At 38.9% G+C, this 20,642-nt stretch overlaps 1 protein-coding gene and 1 long non-coding RNA gene across 15 annotated transcripts in view; one reads left to right on the forward strand and one right to left on the reverse strand.

Moving 5' to 3' along the window:
* Wdpcp (WD repeat containing planar cell polarity effector) overlaps positions 1 to 20,642 on the reverse strand; it is a 521,998-nt gene that overhangs the window by 405,207 nt on the left and 96,149 nt on the right. The window lies entirely within an intron of this gene.
* Positions 220 to 12,750, forward strand: LOC114091784 (uncharacterized). Its single transcript, XR_003582552.1, has 2 exons — positions 220 to 287; positions 12,512 to 12,750. It is a non-coding gene; the product is annotated as an uncharacterized lncRNA (long non-coding RNA).

The following is a 20,642-nucleotide window of genomic DNA, read 5'->3' on the forward strand; positions in this document are numbered from 1 at the left end:
CTTGTTTCCAAACAATAGAAAGCAACCCTGATTTGTTTAACAAGAAAGTAATTTATTAGTGATAATGGGTAGCTCATAGAATTTCCAGAAAGACAAAAGAACCAAGATTAGAGATTATTTGACAATGAACAATTCCCAATCACAATGCAAAACTGGGCCCTGCTTTTGCTACTGGTCCCACCAACACAGCCAGCACACAGATGCTGCCATTAGCCTCTGCCATAGCTGCCTCTGGATACTGGAAGCTCTCCATTAGAGGTTCCTTTCTTCCCTGGCTCCCAGCTCCGGTAGGTACCACTGACATGTCTGTTCTACCACAACTGAGGCTGGAAATAGGACTAGCAAGCTGACCTCTACCATAGAAGGTAAGGGTTTTCTTTTTCTTTTTGGTACTGGGAATTGAACCCAGGGGTACTTTACCACTGAGCCAGATTCCCAGCCTTTTTTTGGTATTTTATTTAGAAGCAGGGTCTCACTGAGTAGCTTAGGGCCTTGCTAATCTGCTGAGGCCTGGCTTTGATCCTCCTGCCTCAGCCTCCCCAGTCTCTGGGATTTCAGGTGTGTGCCACCACCCTTGGCAGTAATGGCTCTTAAGGTGGGAGAAGAGAGTTCAAAGTACAGTATGGCTAAAAAGTATAACTAATATCCATCACAAGAAAAGAAGCTGAGATTACAAGAGGGAAAATGTGGAAGTAACAAGAGAAGTTCATAATTATAGTGATTGTTGAGCACTTACATATTTAGGACTTTATATGTATGAAATGATTTACTTCTTAGAACAACATTCTCAAGAACTATTGGTTTGCTGATGGGACAATCAAACAGTGATCCAATATATTGACCAAAGTCACTCTGAAAGGAGGTATGATTCCAGAACTTGTGCTCTTACTACCAAACGATATTGCCTCTGCATGGAGAGGATGAAGATGGAATTACAGAAAAGGCAGACATTTAGACAGAAAGAAGGGGAAGGGCTGAGAGGATCAGAGAGCTGGCAGAACCTCAAAGAGTGCTCTCTGTAAACCAGAGGCTCTGGGACAAGAGTTTCAAGGAATGATAGTTGTATTAGTCCACTAGAGCTATCATAATAAAGGATCACAAACTGAGCAGCTTAAACAATGGTTTATTTTCTCACCATTCAGGAGGTTATAAGTCCAAGATTAAGATGTTGGCAGGGCTAATTTTCTCTGAGAGCTGTGACCGAAGGATCTGTGCTATGCTTCTTCCTAGCTTTTGTAGTTTGGTCACAATTTAGTGTTCCCTGGTTTGTAGAGGGAGCAGCCCAATCTTTGCCTTCACATGGTTTTTCCCTGCGTCTCTTCATATAATCTTTGCACTGTGTCTGTCTTCAGATTCCCCTTTTACAAGGACACCAGTCATACTGAATGAGGCTCTTGCTCTGGTATGATCTCATCTTAACTAATTACATCTGCAGTGACCATACTTTCTTTTTTTTTTTTAATATATATTTTTAGTTGTAGTTAGACACAGTATCTTTATTTTATTTTTAATGTGGTGCTGAGGATTGAACCCAGGTCCTTGCACATGCTAGGCGAGTGCTCTACTGCTGAGCCCCAACCCCAGCCCCTGACCATACTTTCATATAAGATCACTTGGTGAGAAACCAGGCATTAGGATGTCAATAGATGAATTTGGGGGGATACAATTCAATAACAGTGGTCAACTACATAAATGTGCCACAAGTCAAGAAGGATGCAGGTAAATAAATTACTGGACTTGGAAACTAGGGATTCCCAGAAATTTGACAAGAAAAATTTCAATAGCATGGTGCTGGTAGACATCAATTGTGGAAATTGACATGGGGGGAGAGGTTTGAGGAGGACATGAAAGCAATAAAGACAATCCTTTATATCGTTTGGAGTGATAGGAAATGTAGCATTCTCCCTATACACATGTAACCTATGTATCCTTTACCAAGGTACCTGAAGATTTAACAGAAATTTTATGATGTGGTGGTGTTAGTTCCTGTGTGTGAAGCCAAAGCTTTAGAAATCGTGATTTAAAGTCAACAACTGGTTTTGGGCAGACATCTGCCCTACATGTGGTGATGTTGCCATAGTGATTGTTACTCTTAAGAAGCTCAGGGTAGGATATTTACGCTGAAGCTTCTATGTTCCCAAGTGCAGACATAATTTTAGATACTAAAAATTTTAGATACTTTCCATATATCCCTCCTGAATGTTAATGTTATTCAAATGAGTAATAGAATACTTCATTCCTTGAAAATGAAATGCCTTTCATTTCCTAGAAATGAAATATCTCCTGTCCGGAGGTACTCTTCTAAAATGCAAGAGTTCATATAACTGCAAATTCAAATAGAATTTTTGAGCTGTACAGCAGGAAAGAGTTAGGATTTAGAGGGCTGATTCCAGTGCCTGCTGTGTGTTTTCATTTCTCTTTACTGGGGCCAGTTGCTGTATTTCTGAAACAGAGAAGCTCTGAAAGCAGAGTTGCTTGACTGAGAACATGGAATTGGTTTCCTATGTATGTTTGAAACTCCAGTTTGAAAGAAGTGCTTTATTCCTTTTGAAACTTCCCTACTGTTTTGGTGAATTCATTTCTCACAGGACTTGTAGGACTGAATTTTATGTTCCCACCTTCCGCCTGGAAACAGTTTAGTCCTGTGTGCTAATGACTGATTCCCCCACAGTGTGACCACCTGGCTGCCAGGGGCTTTTGAGCTCCCTGTTACAGCCAAGTTTGCTCAGTGCTGGGCATTTTCTCTTCCTTCTTTCATCTGCTTAACTTTGTGAGAGCCCACACTGAGCACGTTGGAACCTTACCAGGAATCCTACCCCGCATGAATATGTCCACATTCTCCATTCCAGACAGACTCTGATGGAGAATCAAGGAAATCAACATCAGAATCTTGTCAAATTTCCTACTGATAAAGGTCAACACAAAGGGGTTTGTTTAGATAGCCACAGTGCAGACTCTCCTTGTCAAAAAAATTTCAGGAAGTTTGTTTCATTTGAAGACATTCTTGACTTAAAGAAACCATCTCCTGGAAACAGTCATCAATGTTTATGAAAATGGTGCATTCCTCTTTGGATTGTTGTGATGATTTTGGAGGTTCACACATGTTAAAAAGTAACAAATTGTACACTGTAAATAAGTGAGACTTCTGTCAAGTAAACATCAATAGCATAGGTAAGGAACTATTGGGGCCTAAGCAACGTTTTCTATTTGATGTGTGTGTGTGTGTGTGTGTGTTCTCTCGATGACGTGGTACTATCTTGGAATTTGGCTAGTGTTGTTCACACACCCATTTATTCATGGGATGGGGAGGGGGTAAGGCTGGCATGGACTTGCCCTCCTGGGCAGGACCAGGGCTGGCAGAGGTGCTGGGGATAGGCATGCAGTCATTGGAACAACCTGAACAAATAGTTCAGTAACTTCTGGGTGAAACTGAAATGAAAATCCAGATCTACACTTTTAGAAAAACAGGGTTCTGATAGAGACTGTGAAGCAACATTTTTGTTTATAATGTAAATATATATTCATGGGTAGGACTCAAGACAAACACCCTTTCCTGAGGCAATCCCACACACCTGGTGAGGGTAGGGTGCAGATGATTTATTTATCACACACCGCTCCCCACCTCCTGCCTACCTCAGCCCCGCCTTCCAGTGCAGACTGAAGAGTTGGGCTACTTCTTTGATCGGTCTCTACCTCTCCTCCTTCCCTTTTCTCTAAATTTCCACACATTACTGTCTCTTTCTCAGATTTATATTTTTTACTTATTTTGTGGGAGATTCTAATAGGTAGGAATTGGATCTAAATCTGATTGCAGCATATCACCCATAAATTAGAGCTCAGTGTAATTTTACAGACACTAATTGCCTTTTAGAATCACCTTCCTTCCCCAGGAAGTTTTCAGAATGGCTGCAGCCTCCTTTTGGCTATGCCCTGGTCAACAGCACCCAGGGATCTGAGAAGCTCCAAATATGGCATTTGTTAGGTAAACTTCTCTGGGATACACAGGTCAGTGACATGTTTGTTCTTTTCTGGTATGGATTAGATGGTGATGTCCTAAACTCTGCACTTATGCAAAACTCTAGGGAGAAAGAGTCAACATTAGCTTATGTGAATTCTACCTGTTTCCTTTGGAACTCCAGAAGATAAAACTAAGAAATATGCCAGGTTATAAATAGGAGTTAAAGCCTGAACAGTGCAAAGCAATAAAATCAAACACAATCCAAGCAATCAGATTCTTCTACAATGTGTGCTTTTTAATTTAAAGAGTACAGTTCTCTTGTTATATACATTTAAAAAGTTATTCTCTTGTTACATATATTTACTCAAAAGCTCAGGGGTGTGCATAAGCACTGTGTTTGGGCTGCTGTTCTATACAACTCCAGGGAATACTATTTACATCTAGTCTGTGAATAGTTATCTCAGGAGTTGTTCAGTGCACAGACTGCATAATAGTGCTTGGAGCCCCTGGTTTCAATCCTGGCCTGCTTTTCACTAGCTGTGTGAACTCAGGGAAACTATTTTCTTCTCTAACGGTCATATTCCTGAACTTTAAAAAGGGAATGACAATGGCACCTACCCGTTAGGGTTGCTGCAAGAATTAAGTGGAATGAAGTAATTAAAAACATGGTAATGATTATTAGGAATCTTGATAAAAAATAATGAGGCTACTAAATTTCTAATACCCCTAATTTTCTGTTTCTCTGTTATCTTGTCCACACAGAACACAATCTATCATCATAGTAAAACAAGCATTTGCACAGGGAAGGAACACATTGCTATCATCTACAGACACATGGTTTTTCAAAGCCTCTAACATGATGTAATTTTATGAATCTGAACTCTCAGAAAGCTTCTTCAGAGTGACAGGCTTTTGTGTTTCCAGATCTTTCCCCCTGGTTCTATTGAGACCGCCATTGTCACTGTATACCCAGTGCTGTCTGATCTGTCTTGGCTCTGGCCACTCAGACCCTTTCCCCTTCCCATCCCAGTGACACTGAGGGTGGGATACTGTGGGAAGCTGCAAACATCAGAAGTGAGTGTACTCAGAAAGGTGGCTTCTGGATGTCTTTTCCCCTTGCCCTTGAATGCCAGGTTCCATGGGGAGAAGCTACAGAGGCAGCAAAATAGCAAAGCAGCAGGAAGACTATAAAAATGTGAAGTGTTCAAGCTGGGTACTATGACGCACACCTATAATCCCAGCAGCTCAGGAGGCTGAGGCATGAGGATTGCAAGTTCAAAGCTAACCTCAGCAAAAGCAAAGTGCTAAGCAACTCAGTGAGACCCTGTCTCTAAATAAAATACAAATAGGGCTGGGGCTGGGGCTCAGTGGTTGAGTGCCCCTGGGACCTCCCCACCCCCAAAAATGTGAGTGCTCAAGAGTGAGAGTATGTAGGGGAAAATAATGCAATATATATATATATATATATATATATATATATATATATACACACACACACACACACACACACACACACACACACACACACACGTATGTATGTATGTATACACACACACACACACACATATATATATATATTTATGAGCCTACAGTTGCTAAAGACCAGGTTTGTATCTGCCCTTTGTCAACCTATGTCAAAGTCTGGGACCTGGTTAGAAATGGTGTCTCAGACTTACTTCTGCAGTGAGTTAGCATTGTAAATAACAAGGGTCAGCAACCTCTTGTTACCTAAGGTAGAGGGAGCAAATCTAAGGTTATCAGTGTGAAATGAGAGGAGGAAAAAAAAATAAAAAAAAGAAGGAGAGCTGGAGCTGTGGCTCAGAGGTAGAGCACTTGTCTAGCACTTGTGAGGCACTAGGTTTGATCCTCAGCACCACATAAAAATAAATAAATAAATGTTCAACTGGAACTAAAGAAGAAGAAGGAGGAAGAGGAAAAAGGAAAAAGAAAAAAAAGAAAGACGACTGGAGAAAAGAAGAGGGGAAAAGGAAGGTTAAAAATAAGTTACAATGCCTGATGCAGTGGCGCACGCCTGTAATCCAGGCAGTTTAGGAGGCTGAGGCAGGAGGATCCTGAGTTCAAAGCCAGCCTTAGCAAAATCAAGGTCCTAAGCAACTCAATGAGCCCCTGTCTCTAAGTAAAATAGAAAATTGAGTTGCGGATGTGGTTCAGTGGTCAAGTGCCACATCCTGAGTTCAATCCCCAGTATCAAAAAAATAAAAAGTTACTTCTCTTGGAGAACCAGTGAGAGGCATGGTTCTGTGACACATGGGGTATTGTGCAAAGAAAGAGGTGAAGCCCACTGCACAGCTGGGACCCTTATTTCTATCTCCACACAGGCTCCTCTTGGAGACTTGGAGACTAAAGGAGTCTCCAGGGAGTGCAGGAGGGCAGTTAGGATTCTCTTCTTTGTACTGGCACATTCTCTACCATCATGGTAGCTGCCTTGGGAATGTTTCACCAGACCTCCAGTTGCAGGGAGCATATTGATCAAGGGTCCATTTCCTGTGTTCCAAAATCCATTATCAAATTTCTTTTCAGGCCTAAGTTCCCACAGACTGTTCCTCACCAATGACAGAGTACAACACAGACACTAAGGCAGGCCTTGCCCCCTCTTCAGAGTGTCCGACTTGCTTCAAGAACTGACAACCTCCCATCCCCGTGCTGCTCCCTCCTCATTTTCTTTCTTTATTAAAAAAAAAAAAAAATCTTTTTAAGTTGTAGATGAACACAATGCCTTTATTTTATTTATTTTATGTGGTACTGAGGATCAAACCCAGGGCCTCACACACAGTAGGTGAGTGCTCTACCGCTAAGCCACAACCCCAGCCACCCAGCTTCCTTTTGATTGCTCTCCTGAACCTATTTCATCTTTCCTATTCCACTTGCAATGGGATCTCCTTTCTACACTAGTTCCTGTTAGATATAAGGCTGGGTCTGCTTTATTAGTTCCCTGGGTTGAGTTTTCCCTAGAATACTGCCTTTGCTTCTGTGTTTATTTTATGACCTCAAAGCCTCAGGCCAGCCCTGCCCTATTCCTGATCCCAGCTTTGGTTTCCAGAAACCAAACCCACATCAGAATCCTAGCCTCCCATTGACCTAAGTCCAGTTTCTGAGAAACTAATGTCTTCTCTTCATGGATAAAAAGAACAATGTAGTTGATTTTATATATTATCTTTTCTCTTTGACTGCAACTCTACTGGAATAAACTTTTATTTATTTATTTTTAATTAAAAAAAAAATCCTCCTTGTTCCCTGCTTGGTACAGTGGCACATGCCTGCAATCCCAGGGATTTGGGAGGCTGAGACAGGAGGATTCCAAGTTCCAGGTCAAACTGGGCAACTTAATGAACTTAGCAAGATCCTGACTCAAAAATAAAAAGGGCTGGGGATGTGGCTGAGTGGTAGAGCACTCCTGGGTTCAATCCCCAGTTCAGGTTAAAAAAAAAAGTCCCCAAATTGCTATCTAGACTTATACAGTATATAATAATCAAAACTTCCCAGGGTTTTTTTTTTTTTTTTTTTTGGTGGTGTAAGGGTCCGGCAAAGCGTCGGAGGAAGAGACCACCAAGAGACTGACTCATGCAATTGCAGAAGGGGATTTATTTATTGGGGATCCATTCCAGCGCGCTGGGGCCCCGTGCTCACTCAAGAAGGGAGAGCAGCCCGGAGCCCCGAGCAGGGGCTGAGCATTGCTTAAGTACACTTTTTTGGGAGGGCGGGGACTTTACATACATCACAGTCTCCTTTAACAAATCATCATATACCGCGGGAAAATCAAACAACAACTCCCAAACATGATTAGTTCATTCATTGGCGGGAACAGGTCGGGCGGGAGTGATAGGTCAGTTCTAAGGGGGGAGGTACATTCAAACTGATTGGTCCAGGCCCTGCGATGCCTACGTGCAAGGCCACACAGGGCCCTAAGTTATTAAACAACCAGGCAGTCAGGGGAAATATTTACTGGGCGGTTCCAAGTATTGTCTTAACAGCTACAGGAATTTCAGGTTTTGCATGTAGCATAGGAACTTAACAATACCTGGTCCTTTACATTTTAACTCAGGCCTTGCAGCTTAGAAACTTTACAATGCCCGGTCTTTTACACTTTAACTTCAATTTCTTTTACCCTTACAGTGGGGGCAGAATTTGATGAAGGGGTTCAAAGTTTATGAGGTGGAATGAAAAACATAGGGGAATCAAAACATTTCTGAAAAAATAAAAAAATACAAAGAGTCACTTCCCTAAATGATATATAAACATATTGTAAGGAGTGTTCCAATGTGGATTAAAAAAAAATGTCACACACACACACACATACACACACAAATGGAATATTATGCAATCTTAAAAATGAAGGAGATCTTGCCATTTGTGACAACATAGATGAACCTTGAGGACATTATGCTAAGTAAGCCAGTCATACAGGGACAAGCACTGCATGATTCCATTTATATGAGGCATCTAAAATAGTCAAACTCACAAGCAGCAGAGAGAAGAATGATGGTTTCAGGGATAGGAGTAGGTAGAGCAGGGAGCTGGTTTAAAATGTACAGAACAGGTGGGTTATAACTCAGTTTGGCTTAACTCTGAGGCTCTAATTTTCCTTAATGGTGGAAAATGCTTAATCTTGCCTCTTTATTTTAGCCCAGTCATTTGGTTTAAAGAAATTAGTTCCTTGTGTAGCATAGGGATAGAATGACTGAAACCATAATTTAATAAGAAAATACTGTCCAATACAACAAAAATTTATGATCCATTTTCAGCAATTATCAAGTTTATAGTCAGATACCCTATGACTAAGGTTTATACATTTTATCTAGACTTGATGTTTTACTTAGAGTTCTACTTCAAACCATCGCTGGCTAGGTTACTTTGGACTAAATCTGATCAACTCTAAGATCTGAGGTTCTTCCTCCCCTTTATCCCTCTCCTCGTCCCTCTTCCTCCTCTTCCTCCTCCTCCTCATTCTCTTCCTTCTCCTCCTTCTCCTCCTTCTCCTTCTCCTTTGTACTGGGTATTGAATCCAGGGATGTTTTACCACTGAGCTACATCTCCAGCCCTTTTTTATTTTTCATTTTTGAGACAGGGTCTCACTAAGTTGCTGAGGTTAGCCTTGAATTTGTGATCCTCCTGTTTCAGCCTCCTGAATCGTTGGGATTTCAGGTGTGCACCATCCTGCCCGGCGGGTCCCCATCTTCTTAACAGGTGTATGTGTGATCTATATTACACCAGGGACATTTCAGATGTCCTGGCTTTAGTCAGACATTTGGTTCTTGTGCCACGCTGTTTATATGAGCGTAAAGCTGGTTCTCACTAGCCCTGGTTTAGGGGTCTTTCTGAATCTCACCTCAAACTTCCTTTTGTCCTCTGGTTCTCTCATCAATTTTCCACCTCTGTTGGGAGCAGAGGAACTTTCAGTGCCTTCTAAAACTACACTGGATTGTGAGACCCTGCCAAGTGCCTCCTGGGCCCATCTGCCTACATACCTCCCTCATGGGGCTCTTCTGCCACCCAGGCAGAGAGTTTCTCAGATCCTGGCTGAACTTGCTAAACTCGGGGCTTCTCTATGAGTTCTGCAGTCTCCTTGGCTGGGATTCTTCCAAAGCTTTCTGGGTCTTATCACACCCTTTCCATCTGGGCCTTATTTAACTCCAGGTGGGTGGCATGTATATAGTGGTGTAGGTTGGGAGATGATTCCAAAGCTTTATTCGGTCCCCTCTAAAATATCCTTCTTGAACTGCTGTTCAAACTCTCCTTTCCTTTATTTGGAAGACAAGAAGGGCAACATTACATATGGTCATGCACTCTTTTTCACTCTGGTTTTAGTATAAACTATGCTTAGCTACCTCAGTTGGCATTTTCCATTTAAATATAGTGTGGAATTATAAGAAAACCTCTTACTCTTTCAAAAAAGCCAGAGTCTTACAAATCAAAAGATTTTCAGTCTATTATTTCTACTGTTTAAGAATTCATGTAGAAATTCAATTGCCATTTTTGATCTCAAGAGATAGCCAGCTTTTCCTTGAAGGTGAGACATATAGAGTGATATCAACTGTTTTAGCATAGTGATATAACAAATGGAACTATAATTTAATATCAGATACAATACAGACAAATTCAGTTATAGTGAATGTTAAATCTTATAAGCACATATCTTGCAATCAATTTTTTTTCTTATAGTTTATAATTGCCTTCCCTTTGGTCTATATATTTTGGGGGAGTCAATGTTTTGTTTTTATTTAAACATCACTCTAAGTAGAGTTCTACCTGCAACAATAGCTACCTAAGTTATTTTGCACTTATCCTAGCATTAGTAAGAAGTACAGAAGATGGACAAAATATAAAATAAACATCTGTTCAAAGGCATCAAAAAGCCACTGAGACAGAATTTACAGGACCAAGAATCCAAAGAAGAAAGTGCACTGGCATTTGGTCCCTTTTCCCTCAAGGCAGTTGCTGGGTTAGAAAGCGAAAACTATTACCTGCACAGTGGTTCTCAATCATGGATGTACATTAGAATTACCTGGGAATAGCAAACAAGCCAACGGTCTGTCTCCCCTACTTGAAAAAAAAAAAAAAAAAACTACAAAATTGTGCTGGTGTGCTGAAAGCCATAGCCAAGTAGGAATGACATGGCATTTTTGGTTGAAAGGTGACACCAGCAAGCCATTGAGATGATAATGATTATGTTAAGATGTGCATTCAATTGGAGATTAGACCCCTGCTGTCTGCCTCGGGCCTGCTACTTTGGAGCTCTCTCGGGACTCCTGGAGAGCTCCCATTGGTTGGGGAAGTGCGGTAGGAGGGAATTCCGGAGGAGGAATTTCCTGTTGGTGTAGTGTGTCCCGGGAGGAGCCGCATGGCGTGGCGTTCGGCATTTTTCCCAGGAGCGTGTGTGGAGTGTGCTGGTGGAGTTCAGAAATAAAGTTTGTTCCTGCTTCAGTGGCTCATGATTTTGTGCCCAGCCAGACTGCGGCACTGGTGAAAAGAGCCCCTCTGAAAGGACACGTATACCATTTACATAACAGTCATGGAACAATGATAAGGATGGAGATTACCTGTTGCTAGGGGCCAGGAGATGAAGGGTGTGGGCATGGCTATAAAAAACTGTAACATCACACAAGGACTGATGTTACAGTTGTGTAACTTGATTTTAGTGATTATTATAGAAATGTACAGATGTGACAAAACTGCATAGAGCTACATAAACATGCACACATATACAATGAGCCCAGTGTAACTGATGAAATCTGAATGAGCTCTATGAATCATGCCAATGTCAATTTCTTGGCTTTGATACTATACTGTAGGTATGTGGAATGTTGGCATTTGGTGGGGAAGCTTTTGGGAAGGGCACACAGAATTTTCCAGTACATTTCTTTGCAACCTATATTTCAAACATACACAGTCTTTCTAATATGCAAATTATATATATATTATTTTTTTAACAGTTTTTTTAAAACTACCCCTCCAAAAATTAATGTCTCACCCCAGGCCAATTGAATTAGATCTCTGGTGTGGACTCCAGGTACCTGACTATTTTTAAACTTCCCCATGTGATGCTAATGTGCAACCAGGGTTGAGAATCACTGCCTTACAAGAACTGAAGCTGCTTTGAATAACTTCAATATCTGGATGGATTAAGATTATCTAGCACCAGCCTTTTTTCCTATAGAGCAAAAGTGAATCCTCTATGGAAAAAAATAACATAATTCAGGGTCACTATTGTGTAGTTTTTCATAATCAGTGTCCATCAAAAAGATAAGAGAATCCAAAACTAAGAATAAAAACAGATAATAGAAACAGATCCACAGAAGATCCAGATATTGAAGTTATCAAAGATTTTTTAAACAATAGCTCCACAAACAGAAAACAAAAAAGAAAGAGTTCAAAGCAAAAAAGTAAAAAGAAGAATAAAATGCAAAGAAAACTACACCTATGCACACCATAGCAAAAGTACTAAAAATCAAAACAAGTTTTTTTGTGCTGGGGATCAAACCCAGGGTTTTTCTTATACTAGGCAAAAACTAGACCAGTGAATTATACTAGTGAATTCTTACAAGGCAATTCCCTACCTCTAAGAAAAAAGTCTTAAAAACAGTCAGATGATAAAAGACATAATGGGGTAGCAATAAGATTAAACTGGCAGCTAAATTCTCATCAGCAAAATGAAAGTCAAAATAAATGCAGTGATGTCTTTAAAATGCCGAAAGAAATTACTACCAACCTAACTTCTACACCTGGGAAAGATAAGTCTTTAAAAAATGAAATGAAATAAGGGTACTTTCAGACTATTAGAAATTGAGAGAATCCTCACTAAGGAAAAGATAAAAGAGTGTTCTTCAGCAGAAGGAAAATATTCTTAGAAATATATATACACACGAACACATATATATGCATACATATACACACAATGGAATATTATACAGTCAAAATAAGATAAAGAAATCATGTTGTAACAGTGGTCCCTTCACCTTCTGAATATAGCCCTCTAAGGCCTATTTTTTAAAAGAACATGTTTGTTTCTCTCTTTTTCCCTCTCCCCCTCCCTAGTTAATTGCCCTTGAACACACTCACTACAGGAAGGAGATGCCTGCTGAGGACCTGGGAAATGAGTATCTCCCAAATTAGCAAGTGCCCTGAGCACCAGAGCACACCTGGAATGTGACCCTTGAAGAGTTCCTTTGAAACTCCCCAGTCCTTCTAGATGGGGAGAGTCACAGCCTTTGTGACAGGAGTCCCCTATGTTTCTCCTTTGCCAGCAAAGCAATAAACTTTCCTTTTTCTCAAAATCGTGTCCTTATTATTAAGTTGGCATTCATTGGCATTAGGGACTGGGACCAAGCTTTGGGTCACTCACAGGAATGTCACTCACAGGAACATGGATGGAACTGGAGATCATCATGTTAAGTGGGAAAAAAAACAGACCCAGAAAGACAAGTATCATGTAGAAGGGGACTATTAGAGAAGAGGAAGGGCCAAGGAAAGGGCAACAGAGTGGATATGATCAAAGTACTTTGTATGCATATATGAAAATGTCACAAAGAAACGTTTTATTTTGCACTTGCCTAGAACATGTGAGGTACTGAGTTCTATCCTCAGCAGCACATAAAAATAAACAAATAAAATAAAGGCGTGGGGCTGGGGTTATGGCTCAGTGGTAGAGAACTTGCCTAGGACAGGTGAGACCCTGGGTTCAATCCTCAGCACCACATACAAACACACAACAAACAAATTTTTAAAAAAAGGTTAAATTCTTAAATAAAATAAACAAAAAAAGCATGTTATCCATCTACGACCACAAAAAAATTAGGGAAAAAAACATATTTCTCTAGCAACAGTAATATGAAATAGCATTTTTGTCCACAACTAAATCTCATGAAGACACCTTTAATACTCAGATTTTAGAGTCTGTAATATTTTTAGGCATTAAAATGAACCAAGATACTTGGATGATTGGTGTTTCAGGTCAGGAAGAAAATTTGGTTGGATCTGAAATATTAGGTTGTTGCTAGAAAGAAGGATGCAAGTATAGAACTACATAGAAGCCAAAAGACACCATGTAAGGGAGCTTCCCCTGAACAGGTTGCAACATTTGAACATCAAAACAGAAGTGGCAATAACAATAATAAGTGAGTAATTGGAACAAGTCTAGACTGTAAAGCATCATTTTGATGCAGAAGGAGGAATGCTAACTAAAAGTGCATACAAATGTTGTTGCCCTACAAAAATACGATGTTTTGGCTTACTTTGTTATTAGTTTTTTTAATATTTATTTTTTAGTTTTAGGTGGATACAGTATCTTTATTTTACATTTATGTGGTGCTGAGGATCGAACCCAGTGCCTCCTGCATGCTAGGTGAGCACTCTACCACTGAGCCACAACCCCAGTCCCTGTTATTACTTTTAATAAGTAAAAAGGTTCTGATCTGTACAGATTTTTTTTTAAATTTGTATACTACAAAGTATTTTTGTGTGCTTGTATAGTTTTCTATCTTATTAGCAGGGAGAAGTATGCAAAAATTTGTCAAATAAATGAAACAATTCGCCAAACGTTGGGACCTACTTATTTTCCAGACAGGATTATTTTCTCCATTGTATTGTTACCAAACTACTTTGATTATTTGTTCCTGGAAAGACATTTTCTGCTGGTATTGTTTGGACCACAATTTCCTAGCTATACTCTTACGTATTACCTGATCTTTTTAGGGCTTGACACATCCAAGAAAATCTTTCATATCTATAAAACACACTATTGACCAGAAGATGGCTCCACAGAGCAATAAAAATCATTTGAAATGATTTAAGTCTGATATGTATGTAAATCATTAGTGCCAAAAATCTCTGTATGAATTGTTTTTCATAATCATAATAAATTTAAATAATTTAAAATCAAACATTTGACTTGTTAAATTAGGTAGGCTAAATGTTTTGTTGAAATTTTAGAAGCAAATACTTTTCAAGATTTGTCATGAAGTTGCCATTGTTAACTTCTGCCTCAAAATTTACCCATATTTATAGAAAACTAGCTTGATACACATAACAAGAGCAAATCCTCTGGAATTAATTGCCATTTTTAAGTATCATCTTCTAAACAATGTAAACAAGATCAGGAATACTCAGCCATTGTTATTTATTCTGATCTAAAAGTAATGTGATGCCTAGAATAACAAATGTACTAAAATATCTTTTAGATAGGCCTTCAATGAGTTTTAATTTAAAAGACAAATTAAGCAATTCAGAGTAAGGTTCATTCTTCAAAATAAATCTAAGAGTAAATATACATACAATATCAATTTCCCTTAAAGTTCTTATGTACTACAATTTACTTTATAATCACAGTTCTGGGGAGAACAAAAACTATTTTTTTTCTAGATTTTACTTATACATTCTTTCTTGTTCATTCAAACAGCTAACTTTATTGAATACTTGCTCTGTGCTACACAAGTTTTTTTAGGCACTTTATGTATATGGATTCATTTAATTCTCAAAGCTACCCTATGAAATAGATATCATTATTATCCCCATTATTTAGATAAGGAAGCTGAGGCACAGAGATTAAACAGTCTAAAATCAGACATATGATAAGGGGAAAATGCAAACTCTGGTGGTTTGTATCTAATTCTGATGGTCTCCTATGTGTTTATTCATCAGAAAATATTTATTGACAGATTATGGGGTATACATCGCTCTCCTAAATGTCATACAAAAATACATACACAATCTCCATCTTCAGTGCTATCATCAAATTAGCGAGGATAGTAATATAGACCTCTCCTTTGCTATTGTGGAGGATTAGATTTAGGACCCTCAAGGATACCAGAATCTGAAGATATGCAAGCAAGCCCCTTATACAAAAAGACTATTATTTACAAATAACCTACACCCATCCTCCCTGTATACTTTAAATCATTTCTAAATTACATGTAATACTAAATACAGTGAAAATGCTATATTATAGTCATTATGCTGTAGTATTAAGGGAATAATGATAAGAAAAAAGTTTGTACACGTTCAGTACAGACATTAATTTTTGAATAGTTTTCCATGAGCAGTCAGTTGAACTGTGGATATAAAACCCATGTACGTGGAGGATTGACTGGATTTACATTGCAGTATGCTTTATAGTTTATTGCAATATTCAAATGCCCATAAATATTAAAGAACTCTTTTTAAGAAAACAGTGTAGAAGATGGTACAAGCTAGTAATAAAATACCACATTAGTGGCACAGACAGTAATTTTAACAATAAAGATAGGCAAAAGAAATGATGTCTATAGACTAGAGTAGGCCAATATCATTTTAATGGAGGTGTTGAGAGTTGAGTTGAGGTAGGCCTGGACAGTGGTAGAAGACTTGGGCATGCAGGGGGAAGTAGGAAAGGTGGTCATTTGGCAGCCCCCTCCCCCCCACAGAGACTATCAAGGAACCAGTTCAAAGACCTGATCAGAATAGAGTGCAAGGTAGGTTGTGAGAAATAAGGTAGGGTAGGAACATTCTTTGGAGTCTTTTGAGTGTTAGAATTGTTAGAAACTAAAAGGGCAAGTAATTGATAAGTAATAGCTAACAACACAGCACATTCCTGGGAGCTTATTTAGCTGCTCAAGGTCACTATTACATTTGCAAGGGAACCTTAGAGTTGAAAATGCTATTAGAGTTAAGGATTTTGCAATTGTATAAGTCATTTATGGATTGATGAACCTTTCACTAACAGTTATGAACTGTTCTGAAAAAAAAAATCCAGAGCCACTTGATTTATGCATCTATGCTAATACTATTTCATAAAAATTAATGCTGTTTTTCTGCTTCATTTATGATGCCTTTATACTAATTTGTCTTTGTCTATTTTAAAATTCTTTCCTGCACATACTAGGCCTTTATCATTCCGTTCACTCTCTCTCTTCCAGCAAAGGTACTTTAGCAGAAACATTTACTAACACAGGGGTTAAGGTTATACATGAAAATATATGTCTCTTTTATGATTTAGAAAAAGAGTTGTCTTCATGACAAGAGAACCAGGAGTTCAATTGTGTGAAGGATAGTGAAGGTATTGTCTAACATCGTTTAGAGTAGATCAATGATTGATGAAGTAACCCAATCTGAAATATACCTTGCAGAAAACTCACTAAATTTTGAAAAGAGTAAGGTGGTCAGCCTATAAAGTAGAGATTCCAAATGCGAGTTATTAAGACACCTCATAATCTTTCTTTGATGTGGAAACCACTTCTTTTCTCTTTCCTTCTCTCAAGTATTGTAGGACAGTACTTACTGTTTAAATGAAAGGACATTTTAAAAATCACTCTTAACTTGAGAATTTACTCAAAATAGAGTGACACTCTTGGGTTACAAAGCTGTAACGGGAGTTCTAAGCCGGATGCCCAACTCTGGGGGTCCCAGTGAATTTGGTCTAGCCATTCATCCCAGAAACCAAATGGAATGATGAAATGCACAAAAGGAATTTATTCCATAGAGCTGTATTGAGAATACAAGGGGGATCCAGCATCCTCAGCCCTGTCTCTGGGAGTACTGACATGAGCTCCCAGATTATATAGGCCAGAGGGCCTATCCTATATAGTCCAGAGGGCATTATCCACCAGCATCTGTCAAACTGTGGTCTGGTTGATCATTATGTCAGGATTGGCCAAGGAGGTCCTTATCAGCAGCAGTAAGAAAGTTGCTGTTTCAACTCAACACAAGATGTTTATCAATCAGATCTGTTGTTCCTGGAATCCAAAACGACTACAGGAGAGAATAACTCAGAGAAAAGAACAGGTCAGAAAAGCAGGATAGTGCTAATTCTGTCAGGTTTAGGGCGGTGACTTTTGATGCTACTCAGTGGTCTAGACATCTGCAGACCCAAGTGAAGTCAGTGCTCTTGCAAAATCAGCCTGAGTCCCTGTTATTAAACTATGACTGGAAAGCCTTTAGGAAAGCAGGAAATAATTTCATTTCATTACCACCCATCTACATATTGAAAATGTGACCAAGGACAAAACCTTGGGGATTTGATCCCGTGTATTGACAAAGCCTAGCTCTACTAAATAATCTGTACTGCAATTTCTTTACTTTTAAGAGTGGGAAGCATCGGGAAGGAAGTAAGATAGAATTCTGAGGCTTTGGTTCAAATCTACCACTTGTGTGAGTAATACAGGTGAACTATACCAGGTGCATAGCAGTTAACACCAGTGAGAGAGAAGAGGGGGACAGTGACATTTCTGAGATCATAACAAATAGTTTTTCCAAGTTTAACCTATGAAAGCTAAAGGTAAGACAAAAAAAAAAAAAATACTGATCATAGTGAGAAGGGTTCAAATTCTATCTGGTCAAAGGTTATAGGCCAAGTTCTGAAAGAAAAAAAATAGTTCAGTGGAAAATAAGAAACAAAAGCAGGTAAATGCAGTAGCAACATTTTTAGAAACACCAATCAATATAATTACAGATTCAAACTTTTAAATGAAAGTGTAAAGTATTTTGGTTTTGCCTTTTTTCTTATACTTATTTCCTCCTTTTTTATTGTTATGAATGTGGGAATGAGAATCCAAGAAATGACAGAAGAGAGATAGGCAATGAATGAGAAATGGAGAAAATGGTTTCTCATTTCTTTGTCTTCTATATTTAATTACACATTTTGGTATTTCTTTCCAAGGCATATATTTTTAATAAATTTCATTCAATATATTCTATTTTTACTTTGCTATCTTGAAGATGAGGCAATTTAGAAAATTTAAGATTATAGCTATTCATATCCCCAAGATATGGAAACAATTTATGTATCCATCGGTAGACAAGTGGATAAAGAAATTGTGTTCTCTATACATAGTGAAATATTATTCAGTCCTAAAAAGGGAGGAGATCCTGCCATTTGCTACAACATAGATGGACCTGGAGGACTATTTTGCTAAATGAAATAGGCCATACACTGAAAGAAAAATATAGTAAAATCTCACATGTGAAATATTTAAAAAGGAGATATATCCATCGATCTAACTATCTATTTCCAGGCTGGAAAAGGGAAATGGAGAGATGTAGTCCACAAGATACAAAATAGCAAATATGTAGGATGAATGAGTGAAAACATGTACAACCTGAGGAATATAATTAATGATAGTATATTGTATTCAGAGCTTTTACTAAATGAGTAGATTATAGTGGCTCTTGCCACAGGGAGGGAGAGTGAATATACCAGATGATGAATATGTTAAATTTGTTTCATTATAATAACCATCTTACTATAACATCTGGTATACCTTAAATCTACACAATAGAATTTATCTTGAAAAAAAAAAAGACAAATGCAATGGGAGAAGGATGTTTGTTTCAATATTGTTCATAATACCAGAAAAGAACATTCTGTTCAACAATGGGACCTTGACTAAATGCATTATGCCACAGCCAAACACTCTAGCCATATCCAGTCTTTAAAATAGCAGTGTAGGCGCTACCGATATACAGCTCAGTAGCAGCATGCTGCCCTAGCCTGTGCAAGGCCCTAAGTTCAATCCCCAGTACTGAAAAAAAAAATTTTTTTTTGTAGAAAAAAATGTAGTAGTAGTCATAGTCGCTGGAGCTAGCCCTCTAAAGTCCTCATTACCTGCCTGGTATTGTCCTAAGTGCTTGGCAAATGTTGACTCATTTAAATATTCATGACAGCTCTGTAAGATAGGAACCATTATTTATCCCCACATTACAGATAAGGAATCTAAAGTAATCATTTCAGTTAAGGGACATATCCAAGGGTCACAGTAAGTGACAGCCACGATTGAAATTCAGATGGGGTAACTCCAGAGTCCTCTGTGAATTGTTAGATAGTAACAAAGAAAAATGCTAATTATTTATTATTAGGAAAGAAAAGCAGGCTGAAAGAAACAGTTTGAGAGACCTAACTCCAATTCTGTATCAATTATTTTTAAAAAATCAAATGACTATACACACAAGGAAAAATTATCACAAGGGTACATACACATGTTATAATGTTAACAATACTATCTTTGAGAGGTTTTCTTATTCCCTTCTTTATAATTTTCTATATTGCCTATCTTTTCCTTAATAAAAACTATAATTTTTTTAATGAGGAAAATATTCCCAAGACAAAATGGATTCTTTTGGTAAAATCAGGTCAACAAATGTGACTTTTATGCACCTTCTGGTGCAAAGCTGTGGAGAGAATGTCACCTTCTGGAAAAAGCTGTCAAGGGATATGCCTAGATCATATCGTGCCAAACCTTTTGCTTCAGAGCAAAGTGGGCTTCAGACTCATTAGTGCATAAAACCAGTGCTTAGGAGGTGAGCTCTGTGGAGCAAAAAGGAGATGTTAGAATGCTGAATCTGGTGGGGACCTCCAGTTTCTTAAGTCTAACCCCTCTCAGCTGGTAGGCACTGAGGCTGGAGAGGTTATCCATGGTCAAGTCAGGTAACTTCTGGGTTCCCTTATAGAAAAGGTCATTAGCCCTATGAAACAGAACTCAGCAGGAAATTTTACACATCCTTTTAAATTTAATCACAGAACAGCATGGCAATAGCAAGAGGGCATTGAATCGATTTTAATTTTTTCACCGAAGTTCACTGAGAAAAAAATGGGGGGAGAGAGGATGGAGAAAGCTCATGGATGTATCCCAGTAAAGATTTACCCATATTAATTTTGGGCAGTTCAAAATAAGCTGTGATGGAAAAGAATCTGTCACAGTCAATGACGCGGACTCGTAGCCCTCCCTTCTGAGGCTGTGCTCTACAACAGGGCTGGGTTACAATTCAGAGCCTGTGTAGGTGATCCAGAGTTCTTGGACTTCCAGCCCAGTCTGGATTTCCTGAGGGAAGCTATTACTTATTCAGGCACCACCCTCCCAGAACATCACAGTGACTCATGTGAGGATAGTGGAGAAGGCTGGCAGTCTAAGCAACATGGTTTCCCAAAGCTTGACCTTTCCAGCGGTTACTCCCATGAACAGGGCCAATCAGCAAGTTCTGCCCATAGAGCAGCCACTGCCCTTAGCTCTCCACCCTAGCTGGGCATCATTCAGTATTTCTCTGATCCCGTGGTCTCACTGCTCTCTCTGGCTCACTGATGAGGTACTACCTCTAGAGGGCAGTTCAAAGCAGAGCTTTTACTGAGTTCTGAAATGGCTGCACTTTGCAGATTTTTTTTTTTTAACTGTTCAAAATGTCTTAGTTTGCTTTAGTAAGACAA

The sequence above is a fragment of the Marmota flaviventris genome, chromosome 14, assembly GCF_047511675.1.
Source record: "Marmota flaviventris isolate mMarFla1 chromosome 14, mMarFla1.hap1, whole genome shotgun sequence".
Classification (NCBI taxonomy): domain Eukaryota; kingdom Metazoa; phylum Chordata; class Mammalia; order Rodentia; family Sciuridae; genus Marmota; species Marmota flaviventris.